This window comes from Medicago sativa, chromosome 1, assembly GCF_051527215.1.
Source record: "Medicago sativa cultivar Bolivia chromosome 1, Bolivia_mono, whole genome shotgun sequence".
Taxonomy (NCBI): Eukaryota; Viridiplantae; Streptophyta; class Magnoliopsida; order Fabales; family Fabaceae; genus Medicago; species Medicago sativa.
In genome coordinates this window covers 65,918,120-65,929,724 of record NC_140749.1, presented here as the reverse complement: position 1 = coordinate 65,929,724, position 11,605 = coordinate 65,918,120, and positions in this window count along the sequence as shown.

Genomic DNA, 11,605 nt, shown 5'->3' with positions numbered 1-11,605 from the left:
TGTCTCAAGGCAACTTTATAGACTAGTAGTTTCTTTATCATACTTGTCGTTTCATTAGCTTCTCCCATGCAACTTCTTTATTAAACTTATTTATGACTAAAAAATTTATATATTTTCTATCAAATAATTAATTTTTTTAAATAATTGCATAATTTTTTATAATGTTCCATCATTTTATATACAAGTTATAAATTTTAGGCTTAATACATGCTTTGGTACCTTAACTTATTTTTGAATTTCATTTCGGTCCCTTAACTTTAAACTGTCTCAATTTGGTCCCTTAAGTATCTCTCCGTTTACCAAAGTGGTCCCTTCCGTTAGTTTTCCGTTATGTTTAATTAAAAAAGTTAAATGTGGTACACGTGTCATTTTGTCATTTGTTGAGAACTTTTTTTTTTTTTTGTGTTATTTCCTTCATCTTCTCCATACAATCCTTCATCTTCTTTCTTAAAAAAATGAAGAACACAACATGAACATTCAAAGAAAAAAAAACCAGACAACCCCTTTCTCAATCACTATCTCAAGTGAAGTAAAAGTGCTAACACTAAGAGCCAAAATTACACAGTACCGTGCAGCCCCTTTCACGGCTTTAACCAATCTTTCAACAATAACAACCCAAACATAAAATTTTCTTCAATTATCTCATTGTTTTTATTTATTTATTTTCCCTCTGATCAATTTCCCTCTTTCAGTCTCTTCTTCTCTCAATTTCCCTTTTCTTCTTTTACCGCAATCCCTAATTCCTCCCTCAATTTCCCTTTTTCATAACCATGTTGCCTTTGAAACCCAAACAAACTCTGTTGGATATTTGTATGTTGGCTTCACTTTTGCCTAAAACAAATATTCACTTCAGATGTGGAACACAATGTTCCAACATCAAGAGTTGTTCTGTACGTTCTGGGCTTGACCTATGTTTACGCACGCGCCTGCTTGATTGAAGGAATCCACACCAGCATGTGTTGGTATGAACCGTGTGCAATTATGAAGAGATCAGAACTTATGTGATTTCTTAAGGAATTGTTGAAATGACTTAGGAAAGTATTTTTAATGTGACTTTTAATAAGCCTATTTTATAGGAGTTTCTCTATCCGTCCATATTGCTTAATGAAGAAGTCACTGATCCGATCTGAAGCATGATTGAAGGAATGACACGCATTGCTTCAGTATATAAAGAAGGCTGCAAGACCTGAAGATATTATTCAAGACATTTGTTTACAAATAGAGTTTTTGTTTAGGTTTTGAGTCTTATATATTGTGAGCCTTTCGTGTATCATCTTGATACATGTTTAGGACTGTGCTTTGAGTTGTAATACTGTGCACTACTCCGAAGCTTTTAAGCAAGGAGCTAGGTAGATTGTGAACTGCACCTAAGCTTTTAAGCAAGGTTGCAAGTTGTTATTTTTGAGGGTAACCTCATTTGATTTGTGTCTGTAATTTGGGAATCACAGGGGATTGTGATCTGTTGTAAGGGAGTGAGATGGGATCTCAGATCTAGGAGTTCCTAGGTTGAAGTCTAGTTGGGGTAGGTCCTAGGTCATAAGTGCAAACGTGGTTTACTGAGAGCTTTTGAATACGGACTGCACTAGTGGATTTCCTTCCTGGCTTGGTAGCCCCCAGATGTAGGTGATGTTGCACCGAACTGGGTTAACAATTTCTCTGTGCCTCTTTTCTTTCCTGTCTATTATTTGCTTTATTATGTTTATGTCTGTTAGCTTAATGTTCTAAACATCATATACAACATCTGCCTTTCTGTGTCCTGTGTTGGAACATCGTTTGGAACATCGTAAGTCTAACGCACCAGAATAACAATTGGCATCAGAGCAGGCACCCTGCTTGTTATTGGGTGAGATCCAAAGGAGATCTATTCTGGCAATATGGAGAAAGAAGGAGGTTTTGTTAACAGACCGCCGTTACTAGATGGAACAAACCATAACTACTGGAAGTCACGTATGAGTGCCTATCTCAAGTCTATTGACAACAAGACTTGGAAGGTTGTGTTGAAAGGTTGGGAACATCCAGTTGTTCCTGACAAAGATGGGAATAAAACTACAGTTTTGAAGCCAGAAGATGAGTGGACACAGCCAGAAGATGAACTGTCTCTTGCTAACTCCAAGGCCTTAAATGCCCTCTTCAATGGAGTGGACAAAAATATGTTCAGACTTATCAAAAAAAGTGATGTTGCCAAAGATGCTTGGGACATCCTGAAGACCGCTCATGAAGGTACCTCCAAGGTAAAGAGCTCAAGGATTCAACTCCTGACGACCAAGTTTGAAAGTCTAAGAATGCAAGAGGATGAGACTATACAAGATTACTACATGAATGTCCTTGACATTGCCAATTCATTTGACTCTCTTGGAGAAAAACTGTCAGATGAAAAATTGGTAAGAAAAATTCTCAGATCTCTGCCAAAGAGATTTGACATGAAGGTCACGGCCATTGAGGAAGCCCAAGACGTATCTAACATGCAGGTGGAAGAGCTCATAGGTTCTCTTCAAAACTTTGAGCTTGTTGTTGATAACAGATCTGAGAAGAAGGGAAAAGGCATAGCCTTCACAGCAAACACAACTGATAATGAAGGACTGAAAGAAGGCATGGAGGATGAAAATATGCCAGAAGACTTTGTAATGCTGGGGAGACAGTTTAACAAGATTCTCAGACAAGTAAGTAACAGATCCAAAGGTAATGGACGAAACATCAGATGGAACACTGATAGACAACAAGGTAATCAAAGGTATGATAAAAATGAAGAGAAAAATAATCGATACAAAGGTGTGCAATGTCATGAGTGTGAAGGTTATGGTCACATCAGAACTGAATGTGCTACTTTCCTCAAGAAACAAAAGAAAGGGATGATTGTGTCCTGGTCTGATGATGAAGGAACAGATGGAGATGTTGATAGTGATGCTGCTAAACGTGTCAGTGCTATGACTGGGAGAGTGGAACCTGAATCTGAAAATGAAGACTCTGATTATGAGAAAGTAACTGTGTCTCGTGGTTATCAAGACATTCATGATCGCACTTCCAGGCGTGTGATGGAGCAGGAAGAAATCATTGACCATCTTCAGGAAGAAAGGATTGGTCATCTGACTAAAATCTCTGATCTAAACAAAGAGGTAATATTACTAAATTCTCAACTTGATAATGTCCTCAAACAAGTTAGAATGATGACCACTGGAACTGATGTTCTAGATAGGATGTTAGAAGGTCAAGTGATAGGCAAACCAAATGGCATATGCTTTACACATGAACACCTGAAACAGGAACAACAGAATAGTAGCTATAGTTAGGCTTTAGAACACTATCATAAGGCCAAGAAGGGAAAGCCAGTAAAGAAAATTAAGTTTGTAGCCTCAGTTAGAGCAGATAATATCACTGATAGAGGTCCAACGTTAGAACATTCTGTACAACATCCTAAAACTGACTGTGTAAAAGAGAATCTCCCTTGGAAGTGTCATTTTTGCCACAGACAGGGTCATAAAACATCTATTTGTTTTGACCTGTATGGTGTACCTAGACAACATCAACCTAGTTCAACCTGGAAAGGGGTCAAGAAGGAGTGGAAACCTAAACGCTTAGGTCTAATAGCACATACTTCCTTAAGAGCATCCTCCAGTGAAGATTGGTACTTTGAGAGTGGGTGTTCTCGTCACATGACATGGATGGACAATTTTCTAGGAAATGTCAGACCTTATTCCAAAAGTTATGTCACATTTGGGGATGGTGCTAAAGGAAAGATTGTGGGGATTGGAGACTTAGTTAGTGAAGGATCACCAAGACTGAATAATGTCTTGTTGGTCAAAGGGCTGGCTGCAAATCTGATTAGTATTAGTCAATTATGTGATCAGGGGCTGAGTGTAAATTTTAGTAAAACTGAGTGCCAGATCATAGATGAAAAAGGTAAGGTGAGTATGAAGGGTACTAGGTCTAAGGACAACTGCTATTTATGGATTTCTCAAGAACATGCTCTCATATCCTCATGCATGCTAAGCAAAGCTGAAGAGGTAAAACTGTGGCATCAAAAACTAGGTCACCTGAATATGCAAGGAATAAATAAAGCTATCTCTCTAGAAGCAATCAGAGGTATACCCAAACTGGAAATCACTGATAGAAATATTTGTGGTGAATGTCAAGTTGGTAAACAGACTCGGATGTCCCATCCTAGGTTGGAACATCATGGAACCACAAAAACTCTTGAACTTCTTCATATTGATTTAATGGGACCTATGCAAGTCGCTAGCATTGGAGGAAAGAAGTATGTTCTGGTAGTTGTTGATGACTTTTCAAGATTTACCTGGGTGAACTTCATCAGAGAAAAATCTGATACCTTTGAAACACTCAAGGAACTCTGTATCCAACTACAAAGAGAGAAAAATAGAGGTATTGTCAGGATAAAAAGTGATCATGGGACAGAATTTGAAAACTCCAGGTTTCATGAATTTTGTGCAGATGAAGGAATCATGCATGAATTCTCATCTCCCATAACACCTCAACAGAATGGAGTGGTGGAAAGGAAGAATAGGACTCTACAAGAATCTACCAGGGTCATGTTACATGCTAAACACCTACCTCTTTATTTCTGGGTTGAAGCCATGAATACAACTTGTCATATTCATAACAGAGTCACTCTAAGAACAGGTACTACAACTACCTTGTATGAGCTATGGAAGGAAAGAAAGCCTACTGTAAATTACTTTCATGTCTTTGGTAGCAAGTGTTACATTCTAGCAGATAGAGACTACATAAGAAAAATGGACCTAAAGAGTGATGTAGGAGTTTTTCTTGGTTACTCTACTAACAGCAGAGCCTATAGAGTGTTTATTAACAGAACTCAAGTTGTTATGGAATCCATCAATGTAGTGGTAGATGATATGGTTAAAGAACCAATGCTTGAAGTTGTACCAGGTGTTGAAGCATATCCTGAAACATCTGCTCAAGAGAAAGTAAGGCCTGAAGCTGATGAAGAACCTGAGACTAACTCTGAAGATATTGATCTAGAGAATGCATAATCAAGTAAAGGACCTTCAATCAGAGTTCAGAAGAATCATCCTCAAGAACTCATTATTGGAGATCCAGATCAGGGAATCAGAACCAGGAGATCTAATGATGTTGTCTCAAATTCCTGTTTTGTGTCCAAATTTGAACCTAAAAATGTTAAGGAGGCTCTCATTGATGATTGCTGGATTAAAGCCATGCAAGAAGAACTCAACCAGTTCAAAAGAAGTGAAGTATGGGATCTGGTGCCTAGACCAAATGACATAAATGTCATTGGAACAAAATGGATCTACAAAAACAAGTCAGATGAAAACGACACTGTTACCAGAAACAAGGCAAGACTGGTAGCACAAGGTTATACACAAGTAGAAGGATTAGACTTTGATGAAACATTTGCACCTGTAGCCAGATTGGAATCTATTAGGTAACTTTTGGGAGTGGCTTGTATCCTGAAGTTTAAATTGTTTCAGATGGATGTGAAGAGTGCATTTTTAAATGGGTATCTTCATGAAGAAGTCTATGTTGAACAGCCAAAAGGATTTGTTGATCCAAATTTCCCTGATCATGTGTACAAGCTGAAGAAGGCACTGTATGGGCTAAAACAAGCACCTAGGGCTTGGTATGAAAGACTCACAGAATTTCTGACACATCAAGGATATAAGAAGGGAGGTACAGATAAGACCTTGTTTGTTAAGAAGGACAAAGGACGACTCATGGTTGCACAGATCTATGTTGATGACATTGCGTTTGGAGGAATGTCGAATCAAATGGTTCAACATTTTGTTCATCAGATGCAGTCTGAATTTGAGATGAGTCTTGTGGGAGAATTGACTTATTTTCTTGGTCTGCAAGTCAGACAGATGGAAGACACAACCTTCATCTCTCAGAGCAAGTATGCCAAGAATATTGTGAAGAAGTTCGGGCTAGACAATGCCAGTCATAAAAGAACACCAGCAGCCACTCATGTAAAGTTATCCAAAGATGAAAATGGTGTAGCCGTTGATCAAAGCCTGTACAGAAGCATGATTGGAAGTCTCCTATATCTTACAGCAAGCAGACCTGACATAACATTTGTTGTAGGGGTTTGTGCTAGATATCAAGCAGATCCTAAAATGAGTCATCTTGTTCAAGTTAAGAGGATTCTGAAATACATAAATGGCACCACAGACTATGGGATTCTCTATTCTCACGGTGGAAGTTGCAGGTTGATTGACTATTGTGATGCAGATTGGGCAGGTAGGGCAGATGACAGAAAAAGTACTTCAGGAGGCTGTTTCTTTCTTGGAAACAATTTGGTATCTTGGTTCAGCAAGAAACAAAATTTTGTGTCTCTATCAACAGCAGAGGCAGAATATATTGTTGTAGGTAGTAACTGCTCTCAGTTAGTCTGGATGAAGCAAATGCTGGAAGAGTATGATGTTCAACAAAATGTCCTAACATTGTACTGTGACAATCTAAGTGCTATCAACATCTCCAAGAATCCTATACAACATAGCAGAACAAAGCATATTGACATCCGGCATCACTTCATTAGAGACCTTGTTGAAGACAAAGTAGTAACTCTGGAGCATGTAACAACTGAAGAACAGTTGGCTGACATCTTCACAAAAGCCTTAGATGTCAAGCAATTTGAGAAACTACGGAGCAAGCTGGGGGTTTGCATCCATGAGGAATAACAACCACTGTTCACAGTGTCAGGTATTTTTAGCTGTAATTTATACTTGAATCAAATTTGGCATATTTTATGGCTAAAAAGGGGGAGTAGGTATATCCTTGCTGTATGTTTCCTGACTATGTGCTTGAGGATGTTGAGACATCTGATTCTGGCTCTCTGGTGATTTTGGTTTTCTGGTATTCTTGTTTGTATAAAAAAAATTATTATTAAATTAGTGCATATATTCAGGGGGAGTAAGAAATTTCTGTTTGTGCTCTTTGAGGGGGAGTAAAATTCATGTGTCCCTGAATGTTCCTAGAGATGTTGGAACATCCCGTTTGAGCTACTGAGTATTGTTATATTTCTCTAAGTAGCGTGTTGTGACAGTTGACTGTCTGAATATGATGTACATGAATTTATTTTTCCTTATACATCCTCTGCTGCAAGACTCTGATCTTCTCTCTGATACTTTTTTGTTTCTCTTATCTGCATAATTCCATATGTTAATTGTTGTGTGAAAATAATGGAAGCAGAATCTGAGACCTGTAATATACTTCTTCTAGTTCTGAAGATTATATGTGATGACTAAAGAACTATATTTCGGTATCTTTTAGAAGTCTGAGAATGTGAACCCTCCTTCAAGGAAGATTTTAATTGTGAAGATTGAAGGAAAGGTTGAGTGTGCTATCTCTCTGTTTTTAACAGGTGTGGGCTGAATTTGTTTTAGCCAAAAATTTGCCAAAGGGGGAGATTGTTGGATATTTGTATGTTGGCTTCACTTTTGCCTAAAACAAATATTCACTTCAGATGTGGAACACAATGTTCCAACATCAAGAGTTGTTCTGTACATTCTGGGCTTGACCTATGTTTACGCACGCACCTGCTTGATTGAAGGAATCCACACCAGCATGTGTTGGTATGAACCGTGTGCAATTATGAAGAGATCAGAATTTATGTGATTTCTTAAGGAATTGTTGAAATGACTTAGGAAAGTATTTTTAATGTGACTTTTAATAAGCCTATTTTATAGGAGTTTCTCTATCCGTCCATATTGCTTAATGAAGAAGTCACTGATCCGATCTGAAGCATGATTGAAGGAATGACACGCCTTGCTTCAGTATATAAAGAAGGCTGCAAGACCTGAAGATATTATTCAAGACATTGGTTTACAAATAGAGTTTTTGTTTAGGTTTTGAGTCTTATATATTGTGAGCCTTTCGTGTATCATCTTGATACATGTTTAGGACTGTGCTTTGAGTTGTAATATTGTGCACTACTCCGAAGCTTTTAAGCAAGGAGCTAGGTAGATTGTGAACTGCACCTAAGCTTTTAAGCAAGGTTGCAAGTTGTTATTTTTTAGGGTAACCTCATTTGATTTGTGTCTGTAATTTGGGAATCACAGGGGATTGTGATCTGTTGTAAGGGAGTGAGATGGGATCTCAGATCTAAGAGTTCCTAGGTTGAAGTCTAGTTGGGGTAGGTCCTAGGTCATAAGTGCAAACGTGGTTTGCTGAGAGCTTTTGAATACGGACTGCACTAGTGGATTTCCTTCCTAGCTTGGTAGCCCCCAGATGTAGGTGACGTTGCACCGAACTGGGTTAACAATTTCTCTGTGCCTCTTTTCTTTCCTGTCTATTATTTGCTTTATTATGTTTATGTCTGTTAGCTTAATGTTCTAAACATCATATACAACATCTGCCTTTCTGTGTCCTGTGTCGGAACATCGTTTGGAACATCGTAAGTTTAACGCGCCAGAATAACAAACTCAAATCAAACCAAGAAAATAAAACACCCAGAAAACGGAAGAGAGAGGAAGCTTCTGGAGAGAGAACAGTGGTGGTTGATGTGTTGGACGGTGGTGGGTTGAAACGGAGAGGACGGTGGTGGTTGGGGAGATCGACGGTCGTGGGTTGAAAACAGAGAAAGAAAAAGTGAGTGAAAGAGGGTTTGGAGAGGACGGTGGTGGTGGTTTGGTGGTTAGGATGAATTGGTTAAGAAATTGAATTTTGGTGTTGTTTGTGGTGGGTTGGATTCTGGAGGCAAAACAACAACAACAATTGTGAAGGGTAACAAAAACTGTAAAAAAAAATCATCCAGAATGATGAATCTTGTGTCATGTGTGTTTGTTGTTTGTTGATGGCAGTGATGATCCATGGCAGTGTGTTTATTGAGATGAATGAATGTTGACATGTTGTGTGTTGTTTGTTTGATGATGATTTTTTTTTTCTGGGTTTTTTTTTTCATGAATCCTATGAAGATGATGAAGAACACAAGGGAAGAAGCATATTTTCTGGGTTTTTTTTTCATTTTTTTAAGAAAGAAGATGAAGGATTGTATGGAGAAGATGAAGGAAATAACAAAAAAAAAAGTTCTCAACAAATGACAAAATGACACGTGTACCACATTTAACTTTTTTAATTAAACATAACGGAAAACTAACGGAAGGGACCACATTGGTAAACGGAGAGATACTTAAGGGACCAAATTGAGACAGTTTAAAGTTAAAGGACCAAAATGAAATTCAAAAATAAGTTAAGGGACCAAAGCATGTATTAAGCCTAAATTTTATCAGTTACCACTTTAAACTCAAATGAAAAACAACATAAATTAATTAATTAATTTTTTTCCCTCTAATTTGTCTTCATATATTCTTTTGAATTTTCTTTTTCATTTATTTCTTTTATTTGTACACACGCGTAAAAATAAAAAACACTTATATGTTCAAATTAAAACTACAATTAAAATTAAAACATACATGAACCTTCCTATCTAAACCAATTCAAATTAAAACTACAATTTAACGATCTAAAAAAACAAAAATAAAAACACAACCAAATTTTAAAATCAAATAGCATACATAAATGTTATTAGTCATTTCTTTAATAGTATGACACGTTTCATAAATCTATCATTTGTTTGTTATTTCTTAAGAAAAAATCGTTTGTTTGTTATTAATTTTGTAAGTTCATCGTACGTATAACTGTCATCGACTCATCATGTAAGTTTCTATGCTGGACCTTTAGAAGTAAAATAAAAAACTTTAAAAACAATTGGGTTAATTATGTTTCTAGTCCCTATAAAATAGCGACCTTGTAAGTTTAGTCCTTACTTAATTTTAATAGCATTTTTAGTCCCTATAAAAAAAAATTTACTTATAATTTTAATCTCTGCTAAAACAAAGTTTGATTAATTATCCTTAAACTCTTAAATTTTTGAACGATTTTTTTGAGACAAGATTAGAACACTATGAAAGGTTCGTTTACTAAAATTTAGAATTTTCAGACATGAAATGAATTAAATATGAATTTTTTAAAACGACAAAAGTTAAAGATAAAAAGTAATAAAATCTGGATGTAGAAATCAAATTTTGCGATAATTTTTTGCGGAGGAACTTTTAGTAATGTTTTAAACATGTCTGCAAAAAATTGTTCAAAAATTTAAGAGTTTAAGCATAAATTAAACAAATTTGAATTGAGTAGGGACTAATACTCAGGGCAAAAAAACAAAATTAGGGACTAAAAATGCTATTAAAATTAAGTAAAGACTAAACTTACAAGGTCGCTATTTTATAGGGACTAGAAACATAATTAACCCAAAACAATTTAGGGAAAAACTCAAAAGGCAATTGGGGGAGGTGTTTGCAAGTGTATTTTCTATCTAATTTATTTCAAATTACGTAAGGAAAATATTGATAGGTTTTTTCTTTAGGGGAAAATATTGATAGATTAACGAGGCAGTCAAAGATGCATGCATATTTTAAATTGTACTTTGGCCAAAGTATTTTCTTCTCTATAGGGTGTATAATGAGTTTCTTTCTCCTTCTTTTGCTTTTCCAACTTTGAATCATCCCTTATTAAGTAAGACACCACTCCCTTTTATCCTTATTTTTTTTGGTTACACTCCCTTTTATCCTTCCTATACGATCTTTCTAACCATCTCATTTGAAGGTCTCAACTGGACCTTTTTGCTTAATTATAATATACTCCCTCCGTCCCGGAATATCTAACCCATTTACTAAAAAAAAGTGTCCCAAAATAACTGAGTCATTTCAATTTTCAATACAACTTTCATCATTCTCAATACAATATAACTCTAATTAATACTACTTTCATCATTCCCAATTCAATATATTCCACTTTCCCATTTATTTATACATTTTTTTAATCTGTGTGAAAAACCAAACTGGCTCAGATATACCAGGACGGAGGGAGTAATATATAACTTGATTTTTTTTCTCTTTTCTCTTTGATCATAATCTTTTGAATGGTTATTTTTAGGCTTAAATATGGAAATAATCCCTGCAAATATCTGACGTTTTGGTTTTAGTCCCTGTAAAAATATTTTTTTGGTTTTAGTCCCTGCAAATATAAAAAATTTGGTTTTGGTCCTTGGTATTTTGTTTTAGTCCTTGTAAAATTGATTCATATTAGATTTGGTCCTTGTAATATGTAGAATCTTTGATTTTAGTCCCTCAAAATGAGGACTAAAATGAATATTATAGGGACCAATTTCAATATGAATCAATTTTACAAGGACTAAAACAAAATACCAAGGACCAAAACCAAATTTTTTATATTTGCAGGGACTAAAACCAAAAAAAATATTTTTACAGGGACTAAAACCAAAATGTCAGATATTTGCAGAGACTATTTTCATATTTAAGCCTTATTTTTATGTCCTTGTCATTATCTTCGTAATGATCTGGCAAAAGAGGTAGCACTTGGGTCTGTCGTACATGTGTACTTTTCTTGACGTGGACTTTTGGGCTTTAAATATTTCTATTCATGTACAAAATACATATTCAAATAATAATAACATGTACTACACAATTCATGAGATTTGGATACAAAAATTTGGATTGTTCACGATTAAATTAATTCAAAAATCCCTACATTTTTATATAATTTTAAGCTATATATATATATATATATATATATATATATATATATATATATATAT